This window comes from Acomys minous, assembly GCF_964271855.1.
Source record: "Acomys minous genome assembly, chromosome: 8".
NCBI classification, from domain to species: Eukaryota; Metazoa; Chordata; class Mammalia; order Rodentia; family Muridae; genus Acomys; species Acomys minous.
Genome location: NC_140489.1, coordinates 63,361,764 through 63,385,061, shown reverse-complemented (window position 1 = coordinate 63,385,061; position 23,298 = coordinate 63,361,764). Strand labels below are relative to the sequence as shown.

At 41.7% G+C, this 23,298-nt stretch overlaps 1 long non-coding RNA gene across 2 annotated transcripts in view; it reads right to left on the bottom strand.

Moving 5' to 3' along the window:
• The window catches only part of LOC311603053, a 32,621-nt gene that overhangs the window by 6,968 nt on the left and 2,355 nt on the right, over positions 1–23,298 (bottom strand). The window contains exons 2-3 of one of the 2 annotated variants that reach the window (XR_014780935.1): positions 6,007–6,166; positions 3,714–3,885 (exon numbers count right to left, since the gene is read on the bottom strand). This is a non-coding gene — a long non-coding RNA (uncharacterized lncRNA). Of the gene's footprint in view, positions 1–3,713; positions 3,886–6,006; positions 6,170–23,298 lie in introns of both variants that reach the window. The other variant, XR_014780936.1, reaches the window with a different exon arrangement.

Here is a 23,298-nt window from a genome sequence, read left to right as displayed (position 1 = left end):
ATGTGTTCTACACACACACACACACACACACACACACACACACACACACACACACACACGGGCTTGGAGGTTATCCAGGAAGCAGAAGTTACTGAGTGCAGGTGGATAAAGAGCTATACCAACAATAAAAACAAAATTGGAAATTATTACAAAGTACCATTTGTCTAGATTTTTTTTATACTTTCATACTTTGTAGGGCTGTGACAAGCATCAAATAAAATATCTAAACCAGGGATGGAGAGATGGTGCAGCAGTTAAGAACACTACCTGTTTTTCCAGAAGACCTGGTTGGGTTTTCAGCACCCATGAGGGAGCCCACAGTCTGTAACTCCAGGGCCTCTCTGGCCTCCTCAGGCCAGGCATGCACATACATACACACAGGAGGAGCGTCCACACACACACACAAATTTAAAATACATGAATTAAATAAAAAAGATATCTGGACCGGGTGAGGAAAAGTTCTAGTTGTCTGCATCCATTCAGGGATTAACTGAAGGAATGCTCCCTGCTCTTTATCATATACATTGTATCCAGCTCAACAATTAACAGGAGACCAGGAGGCTCCTCCACTGTTTAAGACCCACAGAAGCCAAGGGCAACCCTTGGCACATGGGCAGTGATTACACTGCGAGGTGTAAACACACTGGACAAGCATCTTTGAAAGACACTAGTTTCATGTCTGCTCCAGAAAATTCATTCGCCGTGTGCTTCATTACTGTAGGGCGAAGGAAAGACACAAGGCTCTTTGATCTAGCTCCGTTACATGAAAGAATAGGTATGTCCCGGGGACAGCTTTGGAACCTCTCATTCTATTGTGAACGGACGCCTGAGTGTTTTCATATAACCACCCTCAACCAACAGTGCTGATAACTAAAACACACCGTGTTGTGTTCATAACACTGGAACAAAAAGCTGCCTTTTTTACCAGGGAAGATAACCGAAATAAAATATTTTCTGAGTAAATATTTTTGGTTTGCTAAAGTCACACAGTCAGCTTTCATATTATGCATCAAAACAGAAAGCCTTTTCCAAGTTCAAAAAAAAAAAAATCACAACTATTTTGTAAACAAAACATTAAGCAAACATGAACTTGACTGTCTCTGAAGGTCAGATCTGAGACTTAACCTTTGATGATTGATTCTAAATCCACTCGTTATAATTAATAAAAGTAGTGTCAATATGTGAATGGAATTTCTTACATAAGAGGTAATTCTAGATTATTCCATTTTAAAAAAATAATTTGGGTTGCAAGGAACTTCAACCCAAGATAATTAAGGAGTGCATGGGGGGTGAGGGGGCGGGGAGACAAAAAAACTGTCCAAACAGACCACATCAATAGGTCTGGGTGAACATGCAGGAAGAGGGACCAGGGGTGTAGTTCAGTGACACAGCAGAGAACGGCCTGTGTAGTGTGTGGGGTCCTGGGTTCAACATATACACACACACATAGAAATTAATTTTAAAAATTAAAAACAAAAGAACATAAGGAAGTCACAGCACTAAGAAATAGACCTTTAGATTCACCTAGCAGCCATTGTTTGGTTGGTAGATAATTATAGTAACACAAAGACTGATTCTCTACAAAATTAAGTATCAGGAGTAAAGTTAACAAAAGTAGAAGGCAGATAATCCCAGGACCCATGCAACCGAAGTGCCGGGCTTGCATCTACCTACCGCCCAGTTTTCTTCCTCCCTCCTTCCTCACATGGTCCATCCAGTGCCCATTATTCCAACAAGACAAGCTCTTTCCTTCAATAAAACAATTAACCTTTGTCTTTTCCCAGGAATCTCTTGTTCCTACCTGTTCCGTAGGCTCCTTTCTTTTGTACTTTTTAATTATCATACAAAATCAAGGGTGTCATCAACACATGGTCATGCGTGTATATCGTGTACTTTGCTTGTGCCCACATCTCCATCACGCTCTCTTGCTCTCGCTTCCCCTCCCCACTCCCATTGGCCGCCTTTCTTCTTCCAAACAGCATCCCTCTACTTTCAGGTCATAATATTCATTTTTAATACAGATTCCACATGAGGGGAAAACGTGCTGCCTGTTATTCTGAGCCTGGCTTATTTCCCTTGACACGATGGCCTCAAAGTCATCCCTTCATGATAAGAGAAAGGAACCAGAAGGATAGGAATGGGAAAAGAAGAAGTAAATGTGCGCCCATTCACAGTTAACATGATCCTATATTTAAAAGACTGAATCTTAGATTTGATAAGCATTTTCAGCAACGTGGCAAGATACAAATATCTTTTTAGGTTGGTCCCAGAAGCCCTGTCTCAGACAGCATAGGCTGTTGCCATTGCTTTTGCTTGTCTATCATAACTGGATGGTAAGACCCTATCGCAAAAGATACCACATACTTTGGTTACAGGATAGGGAGAAACCATTCTCAAACTGACCAGGAAACTTCCTGCTGGCTTACACAGTGCCAGGATATGCAACAGGTCACTGCGGGAGGAGGACTGGTCTTTTCCAGCAATGGACCTTGCATGTTACAGTACTGACCTCTCAGGCAAGCTGTGTCCATTCTAGGGCTTACAATAGCTTGCTAATTGGATTTGAGGCTTGTTCCACAGGGTGGAATTCATGTCCATACTATTAACCTGGTCAAAGGTCCATGGTTGGGAGGTCCTAGGCCATCGTAGGGAAGCTACTACTGTTGTTTGTGATAAATGGTCATGTTGTCAAGCTGTCTTCTAATTGTTTATATTTATACCCATATTTGTGCTACTCTCAACCTTACCCAGAAAAGCTTCTCTCTATCTCTGTTTTTCTGTAACGGGCAGTGAGTGCTTCCTGCAGACTTACGACTGGTCAAGAGCTGAGAACACATGAGTGGGAGTCCTCAGCCCTAAATGGCACGTCTGTATCAACCCCTCCTCGTGCTCAAGGAGTATGGTAGAAAACGGATTAGAAAGGATGTGAAAAAATTAAAATTAAAAATAGAAAGAAAGGAAAAAAAGAAAGAAAGAGTGTAAGAGCCAAGGATGGGAAGAAATGCTGTGAACCACTGTCTTCTAGACATGACACTCATGAGCTCACAGAAGCTACAGTACCTGGAAAAGGCGCACACAAGATCAGACCAGTCAAAATTCCAACAGGGATGGGAGAGGGGCTCGTAAGGTCCTATCCAGCTGAGGAGCTATTGGCTGTTGATGGCTCCTTGGGGAGGCAGAGTCAGTTTTCTTTGGGGTGTGGCTACTGACAGGATGCCCACACTAAGATGACCCCCCCACACACACACACACTTGTGTATGTGTGGACAGCATTCATTTGATTAAGTGGGTGATTTTTTTTTTTAAAGAGGAAGAACGCTGATGTAAATGGGGCTGGACTTAACAATCCCCAAGAACTGAACCGAAACCCAGGGGACTCAATGTAGCTGAGGATTCAAGAGCAATTGCACAACAAGGCTTGTTTTTATTATTACAGTTCCAGAGCCTCCTTCACAGGCCAGCAAGCTCAAGGTTCTATAAAGCACAACACTGTTATTTGTCTTCTTCAGAAAAACATCTGGGGTATGGAAACATCTTTTACCCTAACTATTTCCTAGAAATTGAGGAAGGCTACTGGCATTCCTGTGTTCCCGCCCACATTTGTTGGCATTCTAGACTCCTTTCTTGAGAAATATCAATATCACATGTTCCCGTGCCCATGTCACAAATTCACTACAACTGCACACAACTTTAATTGAAACCCCAACACATACCATCTTAAGCTGCATCAGATGAAGACATGTTGACCGTTTCTCTGAGATGATGGATCACGTGGGTGGTGATGAGGATGTAGATTTACCAGAAGTGGGTGGAGGAGATGATGAGCCACAAGACAATGTTGATTTTTTTAAAAAAACATGTCTGGATGAGGAATGTTGTCATTGCCTGGATTTTGAGAAAGAAAAATTGCTTTTTCAAGATTTTATAATTGAGAAAATCCCTGAGTCGATAGCTCTGAAGGCAGATGCTGCACTTGCCTCCTTGAACACATTTTTCAACCTGGATTTCTTTCTTAACGCTTCACTAAGGGTTGATAATGTACCGCTCTATGGGGCAATTTAAGTCAGCTAAGGCAATATCCTTATGCATGAACATTTCCCAGGATTCTATAAAGCAGCTGAGCTCCCAGGCAACTGATACAGCGGCTTTGATGAACAGACACGTTCACCTAAGTCTTCTTTTCTTCCCAACACAGTCACTTCCATCTCAGGAAGCTCTCAGCCTAGGGAAGAAGAAAGGTTTCGAGCCCAGACCATGGACTTGAAGGAGGCTGATATCTTAAGCTGATCGCCTGCCATTCCTCCAGGGTACCTTTCAGAATTATTCCACCAAAGTTTATCTTTCAAAAAATATACTTTACATCATTGTGTGTGATCACTCGTCAGTGTTCTGGTGTATTTTAGCTAAAACTAGTGAATGCCCTAACTTAAATGGATTTTGAAGCCTATACATTTGGTATTGTTTGGCTCATACGCTTTTACATCTCTTAGCACGGAGGACAAAGCAAGCTGTACAGTGTTGCTTACAAGTATGTTCATTTTAGACTAGATTTATATTTGCACTGCCAGTATGGCAAATGAGTGGAACATGTTAATAATCTATTCAATTTTTTTTTTCTTTTTTGGTTTTTCGAGACAGGGTTTCTCTGTGTAGCTTTGGCTGTCCTGGACTCACTTTGTAGACCAGGCTGGCCTCGAACTCACAGCTATCCACTTGCCTCTGCCTCCCAGTGCTGGTAGTAAAGGCGTGTGCCACCATGCCTGGCCCACTATTGGATTTTTTTTTTTCTTGTTTTGATTTCAGCTTATTCCCTGGCTGGAAAACCTTAATTTATGTTCTGACAGTGGGAATTTTTTTTAAATAAATGTCTACAATCTTTCTAATAAGCTGTTGGAAGATATTTTTTAAAAGATGCCTCTTTTAGATGTGCTGGATTATGGAGTACTGCAATCTGTAAAAAGACACCTCCTTAGCTGGGCACTGTCTCACAGCAAAGCATACAGCTGGCCTCAGAGGGCTGAACTCTGTTGACCAGGATGTGAAAGCCTGCTTGTTTTAGTCTTCTCTTTCACGCCAGTGTTCCTCCTGAGTGTGTCCATGGCTCAGCTGTGGCTGTACACATCACTTGTTTTAAGAGGCAGAAAAATTCTGAGTGCTGTTACATCCCAATCTGCACTTTCTAGAAGGAGCTCAACTTTTCCCCTCGGCCAGGTATTCATTCCAATCGGCTGGGGCTGGGGATGTCAGGCACAGGGTGGGTCTACTGCAAGGGAATGAGGAAAATCAAATCCGTCAGAGGCCTAGGCGCACACCACAGTCCTCCCTCCCCTGGCAATAACAGCCTGTGTGAAGTGATTTGATAAAAACCACCCCAGAAGTAGAAACCAGTAGACAAACACAGACTGGGTTTTGACAGCTTATCTCTCAGCGTGGCCCCATTCAGATGTTTTATGCAGCCTTCATTCAGCGTAATGTCTTGATTGTCTCATTTTAAATTCTGTCAGATAAAGATAATCGCATTGTCCTTGTAACTATCAGGGTTAAAGAATGAATGGACAGGCAAGAGATTAGAAAGCACTTTATCTAACACTTCAGAGTCTTAACTTCGTCCCCGCTGTGTCTATAGAAGTGCATGTGAATGCAAGGACCATTTCTCAAAATAGTCATCTAGGGCCAATGGTCCTGGGTGGATCAGATCTGTGCTTTTTCTGTAGCTGTGATGCTGCCTGGCGTCCAAAGGCTATGTGGTTAGGAGGCATACATGAGATAGGCACCAGACAGGGCAGTGCCAAGGTCTAACGAAAGGCAGAAAAGGAAAAGTGACAGAAAACATGCCAAGCATGGTGGCACACCGCTATAACTCCCACACTGTAGAAGGCTGAGGCAGGAGAATTCCATGAGTTCAAGGCCAGCCCGGGTCATATAGCCAGATCCAATCTCAAACAAACAACAAAAGTGCAGCTACTGTCCAAAGGGAAAATGGAAAGAACAGTATGTATGTCTTACATGTGTCGCGTCCATGTCTTCAGCCAGTTTTATTTATGTTTAAAGGTTAATTCAAGCCAGCCAAGGTACCACACACCTGCAGCCTCAGCACTGGGGGAGATGGAGGCAGGAAAAGGAGTTCAAGATTGTCCTCAGCTACATAGCATATTTCAGGCCAGCTCTGCTGCGAATGAACAAACAAAAGAAAAATAAATAAATAAAAATGAATGGTCTTATTCAATGTCTAAGGTAATGTGTTTTTCTTTAAGGATATGGGGCCCAGCTTCTTCATCTCCTTAAAACGAGGCAAAAGTAAACACCCAAATTAACTTTAAAATAAAAACTGTGCTTGGGTTCACCTGTAGTCAAGGTTGCGCTATTCAGACAGGAGGATTGTGTATACTCAGGAGTTTCAGACCATCCTGAGTAACATAGCGAAACTCTGTCTCTCAAACTACTTGGAATAGAATTTAAATACAAATTAACTGAAGATTACCAAGCTAGCCTCACCACCAAATGGCTGACTGGAGTCAATGAAAAAACAAACATGCATCAGCAAAGCTCCCATCTGTCAAACGCAGTACCACGTGAAGACCTCACTGGGGCTCAGGCAAGGAAAGCCAACTCACCACAGGCCCGGGCAAACATCGCCAAGAGTGAAAGCTAGTGCCCTGTGATACACAATTCAAAGTGAATGTTTACACAGAAGAAAACATGTCCCCCCAGAGAAAAACAGGAACGTACCAGAACTTTAGTTTTATAAAGACATTAGAATACCCAAAGCCCTTTGAACCATTAGCACAACCAGGTTGACTAAGGCAGCCCTTAGCGACACAAGCCCACACTCAAAGGCCTCCACTGAATGCAGTGAACTGTTTTCTCATCTTTGTGTCTAGAATGGTATCACCCATATCCTTGAAAGAACTGAGAAAAGTCAACTGTACCCTAGGGAGAAAGATTCCACAGCAGTCCATCTCATGGAAGTCACTGGCTCCTTGACAGCCACAGCAATGTCCTTTGCCTGCGAAAGTGACCGCTTCAGTAGACTTGCATATTTTCATTTTCCACAGTAATGTACTTTAAAAACATCTACCCCATAACCTCCCTCCCCATGCCATCTACCCCTTCTACTAGTTTGCTAGTCTCCCTTTGGCATTCATGTTTTGTGTGTGTGGTGTGTGTTTCTGCATTTATGTGCAATCTGGAATGCATGAATGAAACAAGATGTGGCGTTTTTCTACACCCATCTTAGTGTGTTTATTGTGATGCTCTCTGGCTGCATTTGCCCATTTCCCAGCAAATGACATGATCTTGCTCTTCTTCTTTGTGGCTAAATAAAACCCCACTGTGTATACACCATGTTTTCTTTACCAGTTTCTTTAAACTCAGGGCTATCATAGGTACATGCACCTTTATTTTGGCTTTTTTTGTTTTTATTGAGTTTCTGCTTATAATATGTTGAAATTTTTTTTTTGGCTTCTATGATGCCTGAAAATAATGAATACGAACCAAAAAAAAAAAAAAAAAAAAAAGGTTAAGTCATATATTTGAGTATTTTTATTCTGTGGTGGAATACATCAAGTTAGTAATTCAAGCAGTAGCATTGAGAACTGAGATTGTAGAAACATTTGAAAAATAGTAAAGATATAAGACCAGTGAGCTTAAAAGCTCTTCAGTCATGACCTGGATTGGAAAGACTTATTACAAACCATTTTATAGGAAACAAGTTATCCCTACCTCTATCTGTCTATAATAAATAACTCAGAATAAAAGCATACTCTAGCACCTACATTACAATTGTGTGTGTGTGTGTGTGTGTGTGTGTGTGTGTGTGTGTGTGTGTATGTGTTACTGGAGATTGAATTTAGGTCTTTGCACTTGCCAGACAATCTGTCTATCATTGTGCTGTCTCCTCCACCCTTTAGTTTTAGATTTTGAGACTGGATTGCACTAAGTTGCCCAGGCTGGCCTTGAACTTGCATGGCCCCTGCATCAGCTTCTTCAGTAGCCAAGATTACAGCCTACATGACCAGGCCTTCTAACTCACACTCCCAATTAATAGACACTAGAACTCTTTGGAAAGCTGGCTACTTCACACCCTGAACAGAAAAGCTCCAAGATGAGCACAGAACATTTTGTTACACCCGACAACAGGGGAAGCTAGTCATGTCAGTGTCTACAGGACTTAGAAGCAAGCTAGAAGAGTTGCCATAGGTCAGAACTGGACCAACCTGAAAAACAGATCAACCGGGAACAAATGCACTAAACACAAACACATGCAATCTGTGTTTGAGATCCATAAGTTTTATAATTGTGGTTAAAATAGACAAAAACAAATTCAGTCACCTTTGGCACATATAAGGGTCTATTTTCTTTTTATGGTGGTAAAAAATCATAGCATAAAACTGATTATCTTATCTACCTTTGGGTTTGTAGCTCAGTGACATTAAGCACATCCACATAACTATGCAACTACCACCTACCCATTTCCAAAATTCCATTATCCCAAACTGCAAAGCAAACCTTTATACAGTAACTCCCCTGACTTTATAAATAAAAGCCAAAAATAAACATTTACCCTGTCTTTCCAAGAGGATATATACCTCTGAGCAACCAAACGAAGGGACTCTCTTTTTTAAAGTAGTTGAGCTAATAAATAAAGAAGGAAAGCTAACATTAAATGTTTTCCCATGTTAAGGCTGTGAGAGATGGGTCACACTTCTTGCAGAGGACCTGAGTGATTCCCAGCACCCGTATCAGGCAGCTCATAACTGCACTTCTAATTCCAGCTTCGTGGAATCAGACACCCTCTTCTGGCCTCTGCGGGCACTGCACTCACAAGCACATGACACACAGATACACATGCACACACATAAACATCTACCGATCTACACAGAACAACAAAGTTATCTAAATTTTAAATGTACTTAACGGTATTAGACTATAACACTGTTTGAGTCAGGGTCTTGCTATGTAGCCCTGGCTGTTCTGGAACTCTTTATGTAGACCAGGCTGGCCTCAAACCGACAGACATCTGCTGACCATGTCTCCTGTGCATTGGGATTAAAGGCCTGTGCCACCAGGCCCAGCACTATATACTTTTAAAAAAGACTAAAACCATGTGGAAGTTTAGCATGGTGGGCACAGTACACATAAGGCACATGCAAAACCCAATGTAGTACCTAGCACTACAAAAAATAAGGAGGAAATAATAAGTTTAAAGTCTTGTACATTTTTAATTAAGAAAATATAACCCAAATCTGATCAAACCTCCATAGTTAATTCACAAGAAGAAGAAGAAGAAGAAGAAGAAGAAGAAGAAGAAGAAGAAGAAGAAGAAGAAGAAGAAGAAGAAGGCGGCCCTAGAGGCATATTGAATACTGTATATTCTTTTCCATGTTAACTAAAAATTTAGAGCTATCAAGTAGCTCAGTGGGTAAAAACACTTACTACACACACTAATGACCAGATGTTGGTCCCCAGAACCCACAGTGGAAGGAAAGAACCAAAATACACAAATGTAATTTGACTGACAGGATGCGTCAGCAGACAAAGCCATGAAAGCCTGGTGACCTGAGTTCAATCCTAGAACTCATGCTAGAACCAACTCCACAAAATTGCTCTCTAGCCTCCACACATGCGCATGGCTCACACATGCTCCCATCTGTCTTTTACACACACACACACACACACACACACACACATTTACTTATATAATAGAGCTGGAGAGATGGCTCAGTGGTTAATAGCACTGGTTGCTCTTCCAAAGGTCCTGAATTCAGTTCTCAGCCACCACAGAGTGGCTCACAACCATCTATAACTAGATCTGGTGCCCTCTTCTGGTGTGCAGGCATACATGCAATAAAGTACTCATCTATGTTCTTGATGAGGAGGAGGATGATGATGGTGGTGGTGGTGGTGGTGATAAACTTTTGAAGTAATTCGGGAGCCAGTGGTCAAAGTGATTGAAGCATAAGCCTGGGGGACCTGAATTTGATCTACGACTGTGCTTTAACAGCCACATACACAGCATGGTATACACATGGTTCCCTCCCCCCCCCCTGAGAGAGAGACAGAGACAGAGACAGAGACAGAGACAGAGACAGAGGATTGTTTAAATAGTTTATGTTTATAGTTTCTGTAACTTCTCTGGCTGTTTTTGACTTCTAGTTTTATTCTATTATGATCTAACAAGTTTTTCTTTAACTCTCTTCTTTTGTATTAGTTAAGGCTTATTTTTATGGTCCAAATGGGATCTATTTTGGAGGACATTCCATGTACTGCTGAGAAGAATGTGTCTGTAACTGTTGTGCAGCTTAACTCAGTTTTTATTGATATTTTTTGCCTGAATAACCTATCATTTAATGAGCATAGGGTACTGAAGTCACCACTATTATTATACCAGGATCTATGTGTGTATTTTCATGTCTGTTGTGACTGTATTATGAAATAGGGACCAATGTTTGATGCATTTATATTTACAACTGGTAGGTCCTCTTGGTCAACTATTTCCTTTGTTAATATGTGGTAGCAACTCTCTCCTGACTCACCCTAACTTGAAGTCTACTTTAAGATACTAGAACAGTTGCAACCGCTTTTATTTAGTTTCTGTCCACTTGGTATGCTGACCTCCATCCTTTCATGCTCACTCTGTGTGTCGCTAAAACACAGCAGACAATTGGGTCTTTTTTTTTTTAATCCAATCATTCAGTCTTTGTCTTTAATTGGAAAGTTACAATCATCTGTATTCTGAGTTATTACTGATAGCGATCTGCATAGTCACATATTTGTTGGCTGTTTTCTGGTTGGTTGGATTGTTACTTGCTTTTATTTATCCCCTATTGATATTAGGCATTTACTGTTTTACTGAGTTGGATGTGATAGAGTCTTTCATAATTTGCCTCTGTTCTTTTATTACCCCCAGGAAATTTATCCCATCTTAGGCCAGGCATGGTGGTATATACCTTTAATCCCAGTATTTGGAAGGCAGAGGCAAGTAGATCTCTTTGAATTTGAAGCTATCCTAGCCTACATACTGAGTCCTATGCCATCCAGTGATACATAGTGAGACTCTTTCTCAAAAACAAAACAAAAAAGACAGAGAACAAAGTTCTTTCCTGTGCTTTCATGACTACGACTCTTTCTTCTTCCTTTGTGCTGTCTCTTGGTTCTCTTGGTGCTGTCTGTTATGGCGGCCATGAAATGACTTAGTTTGTACTTGCTTAAAATCTCTCCTTTCTCTAGGATTCTGAAAGACAACTTTATTGGGCACAGCCATGTACTTTCAGGGACTGAACCATAGCGTTCCACTTCTTCCTGGTTTTGACTTTCTCTTGAAAGAACTGGTGTTAGTCTGATGCGTTTTCCTTTGGGAGCTTGCGCTTTTCCTTTATAAATTTCTTGGATAGTTTTTCAGTTCTACAGATTTGGCATCTTGATTCTAATGTGTCTGAGAGAGGTTCTTCTCTGGCCATGTCATGTTAGGATTTAATGTACTCTGTTGTTTGAATAACCATTTATTTTCAGAGATTTGAGAAACTGTTATAATTTCACTGACTATGTTTTTTATCCTCTGCTTTTCATTTCATCTCCGTCTTCTACTCCATGGACCCTTCGTTCATTCAGTCTTCATTTTGTATCCCAGAGTTCTTGGCATTATGGATATGCTCATTTTTCCTTTATTGATGTCTAAGTATTAAGTTATCTCCACCTTTTCCTTCCTCCCTTCAGAAAGTCCTCCAACAGTCTTTGTTCTTCTTTGTCTAGTCTACTGGTGATGCTTTCTAGTGTGGTTTTTTTCCTCTTGAATTCACTGAGTTTTACATGTATAGTATTTCTATTAAAAAATGTATTCTTTCCCTAAATCTCAGTTTCTTTGCTGACCCTTGGATCCACGGTACTTTCTCACCCATGTTACTGACTTCCTCATCTCTATTCCTAAACTCTTCTCTGCATCTGAATTGATTTCCTTACTCCATTACCATTCTTACAAATAAACGTTTGAATTCTTCATCTGACATTCAACTCATTTCAGAATCTCTACAGGAGGTAGCCAAGGCACCCTGACTTTTTGGAGGAGTCATGTTGGTTTACACTTTTGTTTTTCTTGTGGTTTGTGCATTGGTTGGGAATGCTATCTCTTCTGGTTTTATCTGGGACTCTTCTTAGTAAACAGCCTTTCCTTGAGGGCCCGATCCCAAAGCCACTCAGAAGAGAGAAAGTAACTTCAATCCACAAACCAAACTCCATAAGTATACTTTGTGTGGTGGTTTAAAAAAGAATACTACAAACCTAGTTGGGTGGTGGTAATATACACGTCTTTAATTCCAGCACTCAGGAGGCAAAGGCAGATGGATCTCTGTGAGTTGGAGGACAGCCTGGTCTACATAGTGAGTTCCAGGACAGCCAGGGCTGTTATACAGAGAAATTCTCTCTTAAAAAATTAATTAAAAATAATGCCATAAACCAAACTATATAATTACACTTTAACTATATAAATACACTTTATATAAATACACTTTAACTTGTGTGGTGGTTTGAATAAGAATGGCCCACAGAGCTTTGAATGCTTAGTCATCAAAGAATAGCATTGTTTGAGAAGGATTGAGAGGTGTAGCCTTGTTGGAGAAAGTGTGTCACTTGGGGTGGGTTTTATGGCTTCAGAAGTCAGTGTCATACCCAGTTCTCCCTACCCTGCTGACTGTTTAACAGGATGTAGAATTCTCAGATACTTTTACAGCACCACTTTTGCCTGCCACCATGCTCCCTGCCATGATGAAAATGGACTAAGCCTCCAAAACCATAAACAAGCCTCTAATTAAATGCTTTCCTTTATAAGAGTTGCCTTAGTCAGAGTGACTAAGACAAGTTGGTTAATACCAAGTGTTGTATCTCCAATTATCATAAAAGTAAAAATGGCAAAAAATAATGTCGAGTAATCTAAGAAATTAAAATCACTGAGGATAAAACCAAGTACAATAGAGGCCACTGTGATCTCAGTGCTTGGGAGACAGAAAGATCAGAAGCCCAAGCCATTTTCACCTAAATATTGAGTTTGAGATTGGTCTGGGCTAATAAGACTGTATCACTGAGTGGTGCTGGCACACGCCTTTAATCCTAGCATTCAGGAGGCAGAGGTAGGCGGATCTCTGAGTTTAAGGGCAGCCTGGTCTACAGAGTGAACTCCAGAACAGCTAAGGCTATGTAAGGAAACTCTGTCTCAAACAAAACAAAAACAAAAACAAAAACAAAAAAAGTACTGAAAAGTTAAGAAAGAATTAATTATACTCAACACAGAAACCCAGCAATCCCCCAAAATTAACAAGGAAAAGCTGGGAGAAATATCATAATCTAGGCAACCAAGATATCACATAGAAAAATCTTGGGAAATAGCATAATCCCTTTCTATAATAGTCTTAAGTGCAAAAAAGTCAGCTCACCATAAAAAGAACAGACTGACTGCATTAACCAACTATCTGTTGTCCCCAAGAAAGAAACTTAGATAGCAAATACGTCCCAAAACTGAATGTCAAAGGGTAAAAATAAACCTCTCAAACAACCAGAAGCCACAACAACATGGAAGCAGTTAGTCTACTACCGGATAAAGACTTCAAACCAAAAGAGTCAGATAGATAAGTGGGGACAACATATATTAATAAAGGGACAATCATCAAGTCCCTTTATTATAACCATGGTAGATATTTATACACCAAGTCTTGGGGTTTCCAACTTTATAAAACAAACACTAAAGGCATAAAACGCCATGTGAATCCAGACACAGTTATAATGAGAGACTTCAATACCTCCTCTCACAGCTAGATAAGTCTTCCATATTAAAACTCAGCAAAGGATTCTCAAAGATAAGTTAAGCCAAAGACAAATTGGACTTAACAAATACCTGCAGAGCATTCCACTGCACAGACAGAGAGGGGATACACCTCCTTATCAGCACTGCATGGGGCCATCTCTAAACTGACCACATTATATAGGTCATTGTAAAATCACCAAAACTGTTTTTGAGAAAATTCCTGGTACCTACAAGTCCAAAGTGGACTAGCCATGGAAATTAAGAGAAGTTTCAGAATCTACACATACTTGAGACTGAACAATATACTTTAATTTTTATTTTACTTGACGTCTGTGTGTGCATCACGTACATAACGTATGACACATGCCACAGCACACAGGTGGAGGTCAGAGGTCAATCGTGTAGCGTTGACTCTCTCCTTCCACGTTTATGTGAGTTCCAGGGATGAAACCCAGGCCATCAGACCTACACAGCAAGGATTTTTATCCACTGAGCTATCTCAACAACTATCGACAATATACTTTTGAATAAATAGACAATTGAAGAAATTGGGGAGGAAAATTTGAAATTCTCAGAAACAAATAAAAATGACAGTATACCCTACCAGGTCATCTAGGATCCAGTTAAGGTAGCCCTCAGAGGAATATACAAAGTTATAAATTATCACACCAGAAAATCAGAAAGATACCAAATAAGCAAGCTGATGGTTCACCTTAAGGCTCCAGAGAAACAAGCCAAACCCAAACCCAGTAGATGGCAAAAAATAATAAGCATTCAGACAGAAAACCATGAAATAGAAACTAGCAGATGCACTCAAACAAGGTTGTTTCTGTGGAAAAGCTAACAAGATTGACAAATCAGTAGCCAACTAAAACAAAGAGAGAGATGAGCCGAGTCAAAAAAATTAGACACAAAGAGGGAGTTGTTACAAAAGAGCTTAATAAAATCCAGATAATTGGAAAGACTTTGGAAATACATATTTGAACAAGTTGGAAAATCTAGATGAACGGGATGAATTTCAAAGTGCATGCAACACTTAAAAGTCTCCCAAGGGCACAATGGGCTTCGTTGCTAACCCTACCAAACTTCCATAGAAGATCTATTCCCAACACTTCTTTTTTTCATTCATCCTGTTCATTTTAATTTTCCCCTGGCAGTAATGATTCTCAAATGTCATTTTTACATTTTTAGATTTTCATTTTTCCTCAACATACTATTTTATTAATTATTTGGGAATTTAATACAGTGTGTACCCCATCGCTCTCGCTTTCCATTTCTCCCAGGTCTACCCCCCACCCTTGTGCCTGCCCCCCCCACCCCCCCACCCCCAAATAAAAAAAAAACCTGCCAAATTCAATTTGTGCTGCTTATATACTCATTGAAACATGGTCAGACTCCCAATGGCCGGCCCCTTAAAGAACACTGAGTATCTGTGTCCGCCCCCCCACCCCTCCCCCTGCCAGAAGCCATCAACTGTGAAGAGCCATTTCCGCATCTTTATCACATTTTTAAGGACTCTCTTCAAGAGCTTCACGTCTAGATCCTTTGTTATATGGAGAGGCAGGCAGAGGTTGTCCCTCAGCCTCAGTTATGGGTCTGCAGTCATTAATAACACTGCAAAAGAAGTTTCCACACCCACAGCAGCCAGCGGCAGCATGGAACACGAACACCAACATGGCCTCCAGTGGCCCCAGGGATCACAGACATCAACATGGCCTCCAGTGGCCCCAGGGATCACAGACATCAACATGGCCTCCAGTGGCAGGATGCAACACAGAAGTCTTTTGAGGAGACTTTTATTACTCTTTATAATAATAATTTACTATTATTTATTCTTATATTATTGTTTAATTGATTATTAATATTTTTAATTCCAAAAACATATACAAGAAGTTGTGAATAGCAAAACATCCCAGAACAATGCATGAAGCAACACAATACCTGACCTCAAATCACACTGTTGTACTTATAAGTAAATATTAGTGTAAATGCAACTACAATGACAAAGTGTGACTGTCACCTTGATGGGACCTGAAATCACTGAGCAGAGTTTTCTGGGCATATCCGTGAGGGATTGTCTTGATCAAGTAAACTGAGAGGGGAAAACACACTCCCATAGTAGATGGCGTCATTCCCTTGACTTGGATCCTGGGCTGTATAAAAGGAGGAAAGCCAGGAGCTGCACAGATGGCTCCGTGTTCAGAGAGCTTTGCTGCTGTTACAGAGGACTGGAGCTCCATTCCCAGTTCCTGCATGTGGCAGCTCACAACGGCCTGTAACTCCAGCTCCGGGAGATCCAAAGCCTCTTCTTTTTTCTCTTTTTAAAAATGATTTACACATTTTCATTTTATGTGCACTGGTGTTTGCCTGCATGGTTGTCTGTGTGAGGGTGGGGGAACCTCTGGAACTGGAGTTACAGGCAGTTGTGAGCTGCCATGTGGGTGCTAGGATTTGAACCTGGGTCCTCTGGAAAAACAGCCTGTGCTCTTAACCACTGAGCCATCTCTCCAGCCTCTCCAAGCCCTCTTCTAACCTCCCATGGGGCACGTGTGCATGTGTGTACACACACACACACACACACACACACACACACACACACACACACACAGAGTATTTACTGCTTCCTAGCAGCAGGTGCAACTTTCCAGCATAGCAGCCTAAACTTTTGAACTGTGAGCCAAGAAAAAAGAATCCTGTTCTTTCTTTTGGCTTGTTTGGTCAAATGTTTTGTCACACCGATGCATAGAATAACTAATACACAAAGACTGCCTGGTGGTGGCACAGGACAGATGTGTGGACCAATGGAACAGAACAGAGGACCTCAGAAGTAAACCCATATATCTACAACTACCCGGTTTTTGATAAGGGTGCTATTTACACTGGAAAATAGTGCTGCCAAACTGGTTATATAAAACCAGAAGAGTGAACTTAGATCTGTATCTCCTACAATGCTCAAAAATCAATTCGAATGGGTCCAAGACTGGTTTAAAATCTGAAATGCTGAGGCTGGAGGGATGGCCCAGAGGTTGAGAACATCTGCTGCTCGCGCAGAGGCGCAGCACTGACTCTGGCCATCCTGTAGCTCCAGCTCCATGGAATCCATCTTCTCTCCTGGTCTCCAGTGATACTTGAACATGCCAAACATAGATTTACATATATGCATAATTCAAACTACCAGCCTGTGCCAGGCATGGTGAAGCACGCTTTTAATCCCAGCACTCGGGAGGCAGAGGTAGGTGGATGTCTGAGCTTGAGGCCAGCCTGGCCTACAGTGTAAGCACCAGGACAGCCAAGAATACACAGAGCAACCCTGTCTCAAAAAGCAAAAATTTAAAAAACCAAAACAAGACAAAATAGAAAGACTGAATACTAAAAGTGTGATGGAGGAAAGCACAGGGAATATATTCCAGACAGCAAGGACTTCCTGAACTGCACAATACCGCAGGAAATAGCCCCAAACAGCCCCAGATGTGAAATTAAAACGTTTCTGCACAGCAAATCAAATTATCAACAGTGTGAACAGACGGCCCACAGAATGGAAGGAAAATGTTTGTCCGCTACACGTCAGGCCGAGATTACTCTCTGGGTTATGAAGACCAGAACTTCAAGAAATTAACGGCAACCAAGAAAATTCCCAGTCAACACGTGGCCAAACGTAGTGAGCAGAAAATTGTCAAAAGAAGAAACATAAATGGCCAATAAGTACTCTACAAAGTGTTTGGTATTTTTGGCTATGAGAAAATGCAAATCATAACTGCTTTGAGATACCATCTTACTCTGGTCAGTTTATGCCGGTGGGCGACACTGGTACAGCTATTATGGAAATCGCATGAGGGGGCTCCTAGCATATGCTTGACACCCTACCACAGAGGTCCACGTACATTCATGTTTCCAGTAGCAAGGAAACATGAGCTTACCTGAGCAGCAACAGAGCAATCAATAATGAAAATGATATGCACAAAGGAATTTTACTCAACTGTAACAAAAAGTGAAATTACAAAATTTGGAGGAAAGAATGGGTGAATCTGGAAAGTATATTAAGCAAGGTGACCCAGACTCAAAAAAAAAAAAAAGTCACATGTTTTTGTTCATATTCAGATCATTACTTTCAGTGTGTTTGTGTGTGTGTGTGTGTGTGTGTGTGTGTGTAGCTATAAGCTATAAAACTACAAAGACCAAGAGAAGGTGAAGGAGGTGTTGAGGAAGGGAAAAACAAGAGGACACACGTGACCTGTAAGTGGAAGGGAGGCTCCGGGGGAAGAAGAGGGGGAAAGAGAGTGAGCAAAAACAACTTTTGTTTGAAAATGCTATGATGGGGCTGGAGAGCGGCCCTGCAGCTAAGAGCACTTGCTTGGCACAATCAGATCTCAGCACCCACGTAGCAAGCCTGGGGTTCTCGCAAATACTCGGAACCCCAGGTCTGAGATGCGAACCCCAGTTTCAAGAAGAGACCCTGCCTGCCTTGAAGGAACAGACAGAGACAAATGGAGAACACCCAACAACCCTCTTCCTGGCTTACACACACACACACACACACACACACACACACACACACACACACACACGAGACAGACAAACAAACAAACAAATAAATATTTTGAGAAAGAAAACGTCATAATGAAACCTGAACTTTGTATGCTAATATTAAAAACAAAACCAGCAAACCCCACAAACCATGTGTCGGTGTGCTGTCCTTCTGAGGTCTCTAATATGGAGCCTGCTAGGGGGCCAAGTGGTCAGTTGAAGTCAGAGCTCCTTCTGTTTCATCATGTTCAAACCTGTACTGAGCCTGGAGCACAGAAAGTCAGCTGCCCAGGACTGCAACCTCTTTAGGGGGTTCCCTTTCTCCTATCCCAGAATCCACTTCACCTTGCGGGCTAGTGAGGTTTCATGCACTCTGAAGACTGTCTGATTTGTGTATCTCGGGCAGTGGATGTCTAAGCCAAGAGGTGTCATCTAAGTGTGTTGGGCAGTGGGGAAGTACGGCTTAACACTGTGGTCTGTTAGTGGGGGACCCACAGCAGTGTTCGGATCTGTTTAAGTGCTCTGGACAAGGGAGGCGCTGTAGAGAGTGTTTGCTGGCCCTGAGCTTTCCAGGTCTGAGTCCTGCGTGTAGAAAAGTGTGTGACTAAAAGGAAGCCACAGCTTGAGCTGCCCACAGATCTGGGCCGTAATCTGTGGCTTCCAGTCTCAGGCGTTAATTTGCTCCTTGCCAGGGAGGACAGGGACACTGACTGTCAGACCCTTACCAGCTGTTCTTGTCTGAGCTCCTCAACTTTTCTGTCCAGCCCACGCCAATCCATGACCATCTATGCAACTGTCTCCCATGCAGGAGCTGAAGGTGGTTGAGAGACAAAAATATGACCCATTAGAAAACGATGATAACAATGTATCATTTTATGGCTAATTAAATTTGACAAAATACTAACATGTCTTCAATGATCATTCTGAAATAGTGTCAGTGTAGAATTACAAAATAAAACTAGATTAAAATTTAAAAAGATAACTCCAAAAAAAAATCAATCTCCTTGTTAAACACTTAAAATTTTATATATGCTACCAGGCATGATGGCACACACCTTTGATCCCAGCCATAGGGAGACAGAAGCAGTGGATCTCTGTGAGTTTGAGGAAAGAGTAGTAGTCTACATAGTGACTTCCAGCACAGCCAGGCTATGTAGAAAGACCCTGTCTCGATAGATAGATAGATAGATAGATAGACAGACAGACAGACAGACAGGGATTAAAATTTTATGCAATCTACACTTAGTTATCTGGACACATTTTATATTGAGCTTATGTTCTTTGATCTACAGAAAATGATTTATAAGCTTTACCATTATCAATATCATCAATACATAACCCTAGAACCACACAGGTAAGAAGTCTATTTTAGATCTGATAGCTCAGTATGAGAAGACTTCTTGAATGAATGGTTTCAAACAACTGGACCAATCAGCAGTGGTTACACACCACAGACCAAGTACATCTCCTAAGACAAGGATGAACAATCTCACAGTACGAGTATCATAATAGTCACTTCTGGAGTGGAGCATTAGAGTGAGGGTCTGAGATCAGCACTAGTTCCCTCCTATCCTACAGGCGAACAGTCCTGACTCCACTTCTGTTGTTGTGATAAGACGCCCTGATCAAAAGCATCTTGAGGGAAAAGGGTTGTTTGACTTACCCAACGAGCCCATCGTTGGGGCGATGTTAAGCAGGAACTCGAGGTGACGAGTCACATCAATATGAAGAGCAGAGACAGAACTGAGAGGTGGGTCAGTGGTGAAGAGCACACACTGCTTTGGCACAGGACCCTAGTTCAGTTCCCAGCACCCACATCAGACGGCTCACAACCACCTGTAACTCCAGCCCCAAGAGATCTCTGTGAGTGTGTGAACTCACATGAACATACTCCTCCAGACCCGTAATTAAAAGTAACATAAGTCTTTAAAATGTGGCTTTTCTAAAGAGCAAAGAGAGAATAAGTACATGTACATATTGGGCTCACTAGCTTTTTCTACTCTCTCAAAGTCCAAAGCCCAAACTCAGGGAACTAAGGCCACCAAGACAGCCATGCTCACAGGCCACCTGATCTAAATAATCATTCATCGAGATTCTTTTGCAGGGTATATTAGGTTGTATCAGGTCGACAAAAGTAGCTAACACATCACATTAGGCCTGTGTGTGTGTGTATGTGTGTGTGCACATATACATTTATAGATGTGTGTATGTACGTGTATATGTATATAACTGTTTTTATTAACTCCTTTTCTCATATATTATATCCCAACAGCAGTTTCCCCTCCTTCCTCTCCTCCCAGTCTCTCCCCCACTTCCTTCCTCCCAATTCACTCCTCCTGTTTCCCTTCAGAAAAGAGTAGGTCTCCCAAGGATGTCAACCAAACAAGGCATATCAAGTTGCAGTAAGACTAGGCACTTCCCCTTATATTAGGGCTAGATGAGGCAACCCAGTAGGAGGACAAGGGTCCCAAAAGCAATTCTTTACAGACCTTGAAAGAACAATACTCAAATATATCTCCATCCCTGATAGCAACCTGTATTACATAGCTATAGTAATAAAAACTGCATAGTGTTGGCATAAAAACAGACAGGTTGATAAATGGAATCAAATTAAAGACCCAGACCTAAATCCACATACCTACGGACACTTGATTTTTGGTAAAGAAGCCAAAGTTATACAATGGTAAAAAGAAAGCATCCTCAACAAACGGCGTTGGTCTAACTGGATGTCTACATGTAGAAGAATGCAAACAGATTCATACTTATCAGCCTGTAGGAAACTTAGGTCCAAATGGATCAACGACCTCAACATAAAACCAGGTACACTGAGACTGACAAGAAAAAGTGGGGAATAGCCTTGAACGTATTGACACAGGAGACAACTTCCTGAACAGTTCACAAATTACTCAGGCACTAAAACTGACAATTAATAAATGGGATCTCATGAAACTGGAAAGCTGCTGCAATCCAAAAGACACCATCAAGAGGACAAAATGGCAGTGTACAGAATAGGAAAAAAATTTTCACCAAATCCACATCTGATAAAGGGCTGATTCCCGAAATATATAAAGAACTCATGTTAGCCTTTTGTTCTTCATAAACCATAAACCTACTTAGAAATTATCATTTGGCCTGACTGTTTAGAATATGAAGGTAGATCTCAGGGCACAGCCAGTGTTTCTTAACTGACTACATTCCAACCTCGGAAAACATCACAGCCCCTGATCATCACATTTGAGTGGGCAAACATATATGCAGTTAGTTACAAAGCGTGGCTAATGGGAAGCTGTTGTCAACCGCTGGTCCAAATCCTTTCACTTTGTGAGAGAGAAAACTGAGGCCTGGGGGTTACCGGACCATCTCTGGACCAACTTTTTTATTTTTAGTGTTCGAGTGCTGGGGATTGAAGGGAGGGAGGGCTTCTTGTGTGTACCAGACCAGTGGTAGAATTCTACCGCTGACTTACAGCTTTTAATTTTCATTCCTCAAAGGTGGTGGACATTTCTTCTGCTGCTAGTCACCATCAGAACCAAAGTTTTCTGTATGCACTTGCTTTAGTATAAGATAGTAACAGTGGAAGACAATAGGGAAAACTAGACAGAGAATAAGTTGATGTACCACTGCATGAGCGACAGGAGCCCCAAAGCCTATTTCCCTCTCTCTAATAAAGCCATGGATATGGATGGGACACTTTAGGGCAACCTGATACCTCCTAAAAAGGGACCGTTTTCACTTCCAGATCATCAAAATGAAAGTCAGGGTAAATTAGGCTTTGTACTAAGTAACTGCTTACAGAGCGCTTCAGGGGCACACAAGTAGGCACAGCACTGATAGCCAGGAGAAAACCAACAAGAACAAATACCCTGGGGCCCATTCCACATCCTAAATAACAAACAACTAAATAATAAATAAACATGAAAAACAAAAGACTGACAGCCAAAATGTCACCAGCTGAGAAAACACCAGCTTCACCCTGTGAGAAGTCAACAGAAGGATGAGCAGACATTGGAGCTCGTGGCTGAGTTGAAGGCAATCCAAGCAGGCGACTACAACTCTGTTTCAAGACCCGTTCACAGCCACCAGCAGCATTCAAAAGGCTGAAACCTCGAACGTCTGTAGTTCGTTCTGTAACGTCTGTAGACGTTAGAGGCAGCTCAGCCCCTCAGGAATGTGGCCCCGTTCTCTACAAAGTCAGAATTGTAACCAGACATGCTGCACATTACACTCAGCAAAACTTGTTTTGGGGGCAGCTGGGTAATGCACCCAGGGTCTCATCCCTGCCCTCGTGTTTGCTAACAGCACATTGTGCCTCCAACACCGACAAGCACTTCTAAAGCTCGGGTTTCCAAGCTTTCCGCATTGTTTTCATACGGAATTTACTCATTTCGTTTAGTATTGCTTGAGTGTGTGAGTGCTAGAGCTACGGCGCCCACCTCTGGAGGTCAGAGGACAACCATAGACAATCACATCTCTCCTTCCACCTTTACATGGGTCACCTAGGATTCAATTCTGGTGGCCAGGCTTGCAGAGTCAGCACCTTTCTGTGCTAAACCATCTCCCTCGTCCCGGGCAATGAATTTAAAGAATTATCATCAGAGTTTCATTGTAGAAACATAGAAATAGAATCTCAGTGGAAAATGTGAAAAGTCAGTGAAAGATTAGAATTATTAACTTCTCTGCTAAAATTGAGATATATGCCTTGGGGCTACGCCATAGAATCATCTGGAGAGTTCTATGAATGCCTTAGGTGCTGGGCCCATGCCAGCCAACAGGATCAGAATATCTAAGGGGAAGGGAGACCCAGGATACTGCACAAATGGATGCTCCACAGGTGGTCCCCACTGCAGCTCAGTTAGCACCAGCTGCTCTCTGGTTTTTAATACTAACTGCACTTCATTAGAGCAAGATAAACTAGCAACCCTGGGAGTACAATGCTCTGAAATGACACCCAGCTAAACACAAAAATGTAATTTTAACAATTT